Source organism: Triticum urartu, chromosome 7A, assembly GCF_056163025.1.
Source record: "Triticum urartu cultivar PI428250 chromosome 7A, HENAU_Tu73, whole genome shotgun sequence".
NCBI lineage: Eukaryota > Viridiplantae > Streptophyta > Magnoliopsida > Poales > Poaceae > Triticum > Triticum urartu.
Window position 1 is genome coordinate 28,626,195 of NC_141879.1, and position 9,597 is coordinate 28,635,791.

The 9,597-nt window shown below is 50.5% G+C and overlaps 2 pseudogenes; one reads left to right on the plus strand and one right to left on the minus strand.

Annotated features, from left to right (window-relative positions):
- The first annotated feature begins 647 nt into the window (after positions 1-647).
- On the plus strand, positions 648-2,361 carry LOC147957246 (uncharacterized; annotated as a pseudogene).
- An 890-nt stretch (positions 2,362-3,251) lies between these two features.
- LOC147957247 (uncharacterized) lies at positions 3,252-8,409 on the minus strand (annotated as a pseudogene).
- Positions 8,410-9,597: the final 1,188 nt, after the last annotated feature.

The window sequence follows — 9,597 nt, forward strand, 5'->3', positions numbered from 1 at the left end:
CTGTGTGCCCAGACCAGTAGACCACTGTGTATCATCGTGTATTGAATATGTATTTGTAAACGGCAAATTCATTAAGCTTTTAATGCAGCCATCTTGATGCAGGAACTCACTGACGCAGATATCAGGGTGCTGCGCCTCCGGGAGCCATTCGTCCGCCTCCTTGTAGTATGTACCTATCATAATTTTGCCAATCTCTGCAAATATTTTACATTAGAGAATTTGCATTTCGCAGGTTCATGTGTGCACTGGAGAGGGTGGTACATATGTGGCTCTGGCATTCCATCGAAGAAACACTCTTATCACCACTGGTTGGGCAACGTATTTCCTGGATTAATTCCTGACCATATTTTGATGTTTGATTAGTCAAGTCTTTCCTGGCGTGGAGATGTTTGTCTCCTTTCATCCACGTCCACTGGTGCATGTCCGAGCTCCTGTCGGAGTCACCACTCCCAGTCAGGCCGGACGTGTATGTATATGGCCATATGGGCTGGGGTGCGTCACAGTGCCGTCCCGTAAGGTGAGTCAGGCGACTATGATCAGATGATCGCTACACCTGTGGCCCAAAACAGGATGAGATTCTGGAGAAAACCCATATAAATTCCCAAGGGTTCTCGTTCCTTATCGCAAGAGAACAGATATACCTCCAACTCAAGTACTCAAAAATGGCAGCAACACCATCATATATGCCCGCATTCCCATCATCGTCATCGTCCTACTTCTAGCACTCTCGGCCATCTCTGCTTCTTCATTCTCTCCGAGTCCAGCCAACGGCAGCGACACAGACCTTGGGGCGTTGCTGGCTTTCAAAGCCCTGCTCGCCGACCCTCATGGTGTCCTTGCCCGCAACTGGACCGGCACGTCTTTCTGCCACTGGATCGGCGTCTTGTGCAGCCGCCGCAGGCAGCGCGTCGCTGCTCTATCGTTGTCGGACACACCTCTTGCTGGACCTCTGGCACCTCACCTTGGTAATCTCTCTTTCCTTTCCATCCTTAATCTCACCGGCACCAGCCTTACGGGTTCCATCCCTCCCGAGCTTGGCAGGCTACGCCGTCTTAGATATCTTTCTCTTCACGAAAATAGCCTATCAGATGCCATTCCTATTGCCCTAGGGAACCTCACAAGGCTCGAGGCCCTTAGTCTGAGTTTTAACAAACTATCGGGTCAGATCCCCCCTAAGGTGTTTGTTCGTTTGCCGAAACTTGAGACCATTTCTCTGACCGAAAATGGCTTGAGTGGTCAAATACCACCGGATTTATTCAATAACACGCCTTCCTTGAAATACATCTACTTTGATGACAACAGACTCTCTGGCCAGATCCCTCCCGAGATGCTACTAAGCGTGCACAACCTTAGAGAATTTTGGCTCAACGAAAATGGTTTGAGTGGCCAAATACCACCACATCTATTCAATAGCACTCCTTCGTTGAGGATAATCTACTTGGACAACAACAGTCTCTCGGGCAAGATTCCTGCTGAGATGTTGTTGCACGTGCACAACCTGGAGGAGTTTGGTCTGACTAATAATTACTTGAGCGGCCATATACCACCCTATTTGTTCAATAGCACTCCCTCCTTGACGTTCATCAACTCAGCAACCAATAACCTATCAGGTCCCATACCACACGGCATTGCCTCCCTATCCAAACTTGAATACTTGCAATTGAACGACAACCAGTTCTCCGGCCTAGTGCCACAAGCCATATACAACATATCCATGCTAGGTTTGATGCTATTATACAACAACAACCTTACTGGTACCATTCCAGACAACGGTAGTTTTAGCCTCCCCTTGTTGTACTCTCTTGGACTCGATGGCAACATGTTCAGTGGCAGGATTCCATCCGGGCTTGTATCATGTCAGTACCTAGAAGATCTGATTTTGCGTAGCAATTATTTTGTGGATGTTGTGCCATCGTGGTTAGGTGAACTTCAATACCTCGAAGTGCTTGACTTGGGTGACAACAATCTTGCTGGTTCGATCCCAGCCACACTTGGCAATCTCACTGTTCTCACTACGCTAGTCCTCTATAACTGCTACTTTGACGGACAAATTCCATCGGAATTAGGACTACTGCAGAAACTCTCCTACCTAGATCTTGGATTTAATCAACTTACTGGTGAAATTCCAGCCTCCCTCGGGAATTTATCCAAGTTGACTCACCTATATTTGCAGGAAAATAATTTATCAGGCTCAGTACCATGTTAAACAATGTGTATATACGGTGTTTGTATAAACCGTATTAGTGTGTAGGTGTATGGGTGTTGTGTTTATCTTCTATTGTAATCTAGCTAGTCTGTTGTGGTATGATCCCATCTGTTAGCTAACTTGAGGATCAATCCAAAGTCTAACCTTCATGTAAATCTCTTGCCTATATCAACAGGCACGCGTCCCTGCTAATTAGTTGCACATGCTTCCTGCCTCAATTTAGCATGGTATACAAAGCCAAACTCTTCCAGCACATCTATGTCATCTTCATCATGTCGCCATGGCTGCCCCATCTCTCCCTTCCCTCGACCCTCGGCCACACCATCTTGTGTTCGGCTCATCCTCCGCCGCACGCTCGCCGAGGAGTGATTCATGCTGGCTCCGTTTCAGAGACACACGAGGATGCCGTCCTGAATTACTAATAGTGGCAGTCCCAGCTAAGCTAGGCAACAGACAGCAAGCGCTGCCTAATTACCTGCACGAGGCAAGCAGATTCGGCCCAGCCCATCTGGCCACCCGGCGGCCGGCATTAGTCAGTGCTCGCACAACCATGGTCGAGATGGATGCAGCAGCGGGGCTCCTTTCCTCCTCATGAGCTCAGTACAGAAGATCGCAAGGCAAACAGAGAGAGCAGAGCACGAGCAGTGCAAACTTATCCACTCTGAGCTGAGGCTGAGATCGAGTTCTTCTTCTTTCCACTGCATCTCGAAGAAGATGAGCGGTGCGTGGCTGGCCCTGGCCTATTAATTTACCGCCCCCGGCGCAGCAATGCCGGTGCGGATGACTCGTGATAAGAGCATCTCCAATAGAAGATGCAAATTTGGACATGTTCCTTAAAGTCTTCACTCAAACAAGACCTACGGATGCTATGTTCGATGGGGAATTAACTCTTAGGCAGTGTGTGTCGCGGATGGCCAGCTACTGCAGGGCAACGAGAACGACGATGAGCGAACATGGTTGCGAGTCAGGGTGGACGTACCGAGCGGGCTTTTCGGCCCGCTCGGTCTTGGCCCGCTCGGTCCTGGCCCGGTAAAGAAATCAGCCGGTCCGGGCCGTCAAATTAGGCCCGAGAAAACGTCGGTCCGGTCCGGGCTTTGACCGGTCCCCTCGGTCGGACCGAGAAAAGGCACAGCCCAACGCACGCAGTCGCACTCTGTTCGTTCGGTCGCTCAATCCCGACGCCGCCTCCGCATCCCGTCCCGGCGCCGCCGCGCCGCCGCTGCCCACCATACAGCTGCAGGAGGGAGGGAGCGACGCCTCCGCCGGCCGCCGACCCGCCGTTGCCGTCGTTGACCACCTGCACCTCCTCCACTTTCCGCCATCTTGTCTCTCCCCTTAGTCTCGTCGACCAACACCTCCTCGTCTGCACCTGCACGCGAGGAAAGGAGTAGTTGAGGAGTACAGCAGGGAGCGCTGCACCTGCCCGTCGTCGTCGACTGTCGCCATCTCCCCCGCCGTGGACGCTATGGAGATGAAGGAGCAGCTGCAGCAGGTCTCGCGTACAATACAGTTTCGTCAGATATAGCCGTAAGTTGTTAGAATTCAGTTTCGTCAGACAATAAAGTTTTCTTCAGTTTCGTCAGACAATACAGTTTTGTCAGTTGGAGCCGTAAACTGATCATTTTGCATGACGATCTCCTCTTCTGTCCTCTGTTTGCTTCATTTGCTTTCCAGAATCAAAAGGTGCCTACACAGCAGCTAAACACAACAAAAACAGACTCCCAGGCAACAAGACCAGCCGGTCCATTCGGTCCTCTCGGGCCTAACCGAGCTGACGCTCACACGGTCCGGTCCAGAAAAAACGGCTCGCTGGACATCTCGGTCCGGTCCGGTCCGGACCGGCCACGGCCGGTCCAAAGCAAGGCTCGGTCAGGGACCGGACCGGCCCGGACCGCGTCCACCCTGAGTTGCGAGGTTGAGGAAGATCAAATCAGAGTGCACCAAATGGACAGGAACGACAGCATGTGATGAAGCACAGTGATTGCGGAAACGCTCCTTCGCGAGCGAGCGTTCCAACGAGCGATCTCGTATCCTCACGCTATCGGAAGCCAAAGAACAGATGGGCCCACCAACGTTAATGCATCAGCCCACATGCGCGTGTACATTGCTCGACCTTCCCTACTCTCTCTCTCTCCCGTGAACTCTTAATCTTCGCCCCCCTGATTTCAATGGGTGGGGCCTCGATTTACCTTAAATGACATTCCAGACTTGCTAAAAAAGCAAAGTGCAGCCTGTCGGAAATCGCGCGTTATAGCAGCGCTCCAGTGATTGATCTCCCTTGCTCCTCTCTATCTCTCTGTCTCTTTGTTAGACTTGTAGCTATACGTAAATATGTATTGTAACTCTTATACAATTGTACTTGTACTCAACGAGGTTTCCCCTCTATATATATATATTGTCGTGGCCGACCCTAGAAGTGTCGAAGCCCACAATACCCGAAACCCTTTGCATAACATGGTATCAGACGCGATCTCGCGATCCTGACCTAGCCGCCACGCCAACCCCATGTCGTCTTCCGCTAACTCCTCGGCGGCCGCCGCCGCTGCCCTCTCCGGCGCAGCCACCATTGCTGCTCTCACCGGCGCGGCAACTATGCCTGCCGCCGCCACCGAGTTCTCTGCTTCCATCGAGTTCTCGGCTTCTCTCTCGCTCGCCGATCCCATTGGATCGGGCACGCCTGTTGTCGGTCCGACGGCCCATGTGCCGCCGTTCCTGTCCACTCTCCTCCAAGGAGGACCTGCATCTCCCCCCTGATGACTAGATCGACGGGGGCCTTGTTCTCCGGGTCGACCTCTTCGGCTCCTCCCTGATCGCCGGTGTTGCGACCCAACTACGGCGTGCTGGCGCCGTACGCGCCACTGCCGTACGCGTACGATCCTGCTGCCTACGGTGCTTTCTACGGCGCCCCCTACGGCGTCTACTATGGTGTTGGACAAGGTGCCCCTCCTGGTGCTGGTTATGGTGCTCCGTACGGCTCCGGCTACACGGCGTTCCCGAGGCCTGCTCCTTACGGTGCGTCACCGTCTCCTCCACCATCGGTTCCCCCGGCTGCACCGCAGTCTTCGCTCGCGGTGGATGTCGCCTCTTCTGGTGCTGCTGCTGTGCCGCCCTACGACTTTGCCCTCGACGTCATCACGACTCCGCCGTTCTACTTCAGCAACCTTCTCCCGGTTAAACTGAAGATGGACAACTATTTGTTCTGGCGTGCGCAAATTCTTCCCCTCCTCCGTAGTCACTACCTGGAGGGTTTTGTGGATGTAACTTTGCCATGCCCCTCGCCGGATCATCATATGTACCGGCCGTGGATTGCTCAAGATCAAGCGATTTCTTTCGGCGATTCAGTCCTCTCTCACCGAGGGCGTTGCCGGCTTGGTGCTTTTTGCTACTACATCTCATGAGGTGTGGAGTGCGCTGGAGTCTAGCTTCTTCGCCCAATCCCCGTCTCAGCATATGGCTCTTCGTACTCAGCTCAATGAGACCCGCAAGGACCATCACTCCGTCACCGTTTTCTTCAACAAAATCAAGCGCCTCGCTGATCAGCTCGCCTCTATCAGTGAGCCCCTTCGTGACACGGAGTTTACTACGTATGTCCTCCAAGGTCTCGATGCCGAGTATGATTCTCTTGTGGGGATGATCCAGGAACGCAAGGTTCCCATCAAGCCATCACTGAGACTGTGAGAACATGCTAGGGACAACCCACATAGGTTGCATTATAAATTGCCAGAGCTTATGAAAACAAAGCTGTTCCGGCTGGAGGCAGGTTTCCCCAGCTCAAATGCAGCCTAGTGTTCGGAATCATGGGAATAGTAGTACACGCAATTGCTCCTCCCTCCCACCTTTCCGGGTTCATGAAGGATATTGGTTGGCTTCTCTTGTCAATTGCTCCTCCTTCCCACCTTTCCGGGTTCATGAAGGATAATGGCTAGCTTCTTTTGTCAGTGCTGATGAAGATTGCCCAATTCTCCAACTCCTGTACCTTCACCCACATTGCATGTTCAGTCGACTGGTCGAGGCGGAAGACTTCGAAGGTATCCCCTCTTGCCGGAAATGACCCCTGACACCCGAAGCATATCGCCACACGCCACCAGATATAGGTTCGCAAGACGACCTAGGGGGATTTCCTCCCAACTGACTCCCATCATCCGTACACGAATCCAAGGTGCCAAGTGCACAACAAAGAGCATGCCACCAGAGTCCAAGCCGAAGACCTGGCCTTTGAAGGTCACAATCTGCTGGATAGTTCCATCACAAGGACATGCTCTCAACCAAGAGCGTCTGCCAACACGCAAAAAGTAACTATGAGATTCGTTGGTGACAATGAGATGTGGGTTGGGTGACTCTACAGGAGCCGTGACGGCACCGTAGTAGACCTCGGTGGATTCGTCGCCCGGTATCTGTGGTGGTGACAAACTAACACCTGTAAACACATCAACAATGAGACATGATTTGTTTGTGGAGAAGATGAGATGGCCATAAGAAGCACCCAGGAAGCAAAAACTACCCAGAGAAATTTGGGGATCATTATTTGCTCGAGAAAGATTAACTAGGGGAATCTGGTAGCCAATGCGTGAGTGTTTGCTGACTGGATCAATGACATGACATGTACGCTTATCGCCAAGGGGGCGATGACATGGAGAGTGCACGGGGACGACATCAGGTTGCAGGAGCATAGGCGGGAAGATCATCAAGAAACCAGACTTCGATGGATACGAGAAGAAGGCATGACGCCAAGAGCGGCAGGTGCGAGCGAAGGCAAGGAGGTCGGAGAAGGAGCTTGCCAGAGCAATGATGGAATGAAGCAGCACATCTGGTAGGTGTTGGAATTCCGCCCACAGGATCAATCACATGAAATCACGACAGAGACGCGCACAAGAAACTTTGATAGCCAAAGGCACATGTCGTGCCTCTGTTCCTTTTTATTTCTTTTCTTGTTCTCTGTCGATACAAAACCCAGACCAGACCTGTGCATATATATATGCGTCAAGCAACCGACCTAACAACTCTAGTCCTATACCTACACGGACTCAACCAGCCAACACAAGGCCACGTCCTAGAAGGACTCAGCCAACGTGAAGGACTTGACTAGTACGCTACTTGGACACGTAGCGCAGGAACTCACCTAATACATGGAAACTAATCAAGATTACATCTAACAATCTCTTCCTGATCTTGATCTTGTCATCTATGCTTGTTCGATCTTGGCTGGTTGTAGATTCGCCCCTTGTTGATTCATCTGCTCGCATCACGACAAGTCAAATTGCCGGTTAGATTGTTGCCAACATTCTCTTTTCAATTTTGACTTGACGAATTTACGGACCACCTCAAATATGCCTTGAACTACCCAGATTTACTAGTAACCCGTGGAAAACACCATCCGGTGAACTTCACCATCCACCCTAGCAAGATACATGCCGGCTCCTTGTGGATCACACCATCCTGTGGACTACACCGCCCACTCCAGCCTCATGTAGAGACATGGCCTCATTGAAGAGACTCACCTTCACTGGTTTACCGTCCCCACATAGTTGAACTTGATCCTCTCATCGAGACACATAGACGATCTGGATGCGCTTCATCTTCAACGCCTTCTCACAGAAACAAGCACTTGGACATGACGACAATGACAACGACTCACTGACACGACCATGCTAACCCGCACGACTCCTTAACTCTAACTCCCGGATGACGATCTTGACGACTTGCTGGCACCGCATCACCGCACCACCGCCCCCGTCAACAATCTCCATCCACCGCCTTGCCAACGACATCCCGCCGTCTTCCTCCATGTCGCTCCGCCGAAAGACAATCTTCCGATCCTCCTCAACGCTACAGCACCCAGCGACCATATCGCCCGCCCCGAGGCGCTAGTCGGGTCGCTATCCCGGGGCAAGCGCGGCTTCAAATCCTAAACCTTGCTCTGATACTAATTGTTGGAATTCCGCCCACAGGATCGATCACATGAAATCACAACAGAGGCGCGCACAAAAAACTTTGATAGCCAAAGGCACGTGTCGTGCCTCTCTTCCTCTTTATTTTTTTTCTTGTTCTCTGTCGATACAAAACCCAGACCAGACCTTGCATATATATATATGCGTCAAGCAACCGTCCTAACAACTCTAGTCCTATACCTACACAGACTCAACCAGCCAACAAACGGCCACGTCCTAGAAGGACTCAGCCAACGTGAAGGACTTGACTAGTACGCTACTTGGACACGTAGCGCAGGAACTCACCTAATACATGGAAACTAATCAAGATTACATCTAACAGTAGGTCTGCCCAACCTTGATGTCTAGACATGGCAGAGACACAAACACAAAGGCCCTTGGTTTTGCAGGTTGCGGCTTCTCTGCAACAAATCATGAACCCAAAGACAAACATTAGATGAATACTGAACGAGGTGCTAAGAACATGAGATAGACTGAATGGTGACCAGGAAACATGACAGGTGCACATATGGTTCCTGGGGTGCTGGCTGTAAGCATAGAAACATGTTACATTAGAACATACAAAAATAATTAAGGCACCCTGAAGTTTTTGCATTTTTTAATTGAAAGAACATCTGTATAGTGTATGGTTCAATGTATAATCCTGAAAAATTTGCATACACAACACAGCAATTTGCGACCTGCACAAATCGACACACGTTTTATAGCATACTACATTACATCCATGACCTCTTACATATAATTCTGTTGTAAAAACTTGCAGGTTTTCAAAACTGAATGGCTCTTCTTAAGAGCAGGAAAAAAAACTAATTTACCACTATTAATATCAACCTAGTACAGCAGCATACTACATACTCCCTCCGTTCCTAAATACATACAAGTCTTTTTAGAGATTTCAATAGATGACTACATACGGTGGAAAATGAGTGAATCTACACTGTAAAATATGTCTATATACATTCGTACGTAGTCCATAGTGAAATTTCTAAAAAGACTTATATTTAGGAACAGGAACGGAGGGAGTACATTACAATCATGAGCTCTTACATATAAAGTTTTTAAAACTTGCAGGTGATCAGAACTGAATGACTCTTCTTAAGAGCAGAAAAAAAAATGTTTTACCGCTGTCAATATCGACAAAATACAGAAGCCACTATGGAGTCGGAGTGATCGTCAGTCATAGTCACGCTACTAGTAATGGGTAAAAAGAGGTAGCTCTTGAGTGGGGCGTGAGTGTTACCAATACTGCTAGTAGGCTGCTAGTAACATCATGAACGAGCCACAAGGAAACAAATACTAGTATAGCGGCAGATCCGCCTACTGTGGAGGGAGGACGAACTGGGCTGCTGCTGGCCCCCGATCTCCGCTGCGCCGGAGCCGGCGCCTAGGTAGGTCTGCCGACGGGTCCCATTCCGGCCAACCGACCGCCGCGGCTCCCAGATC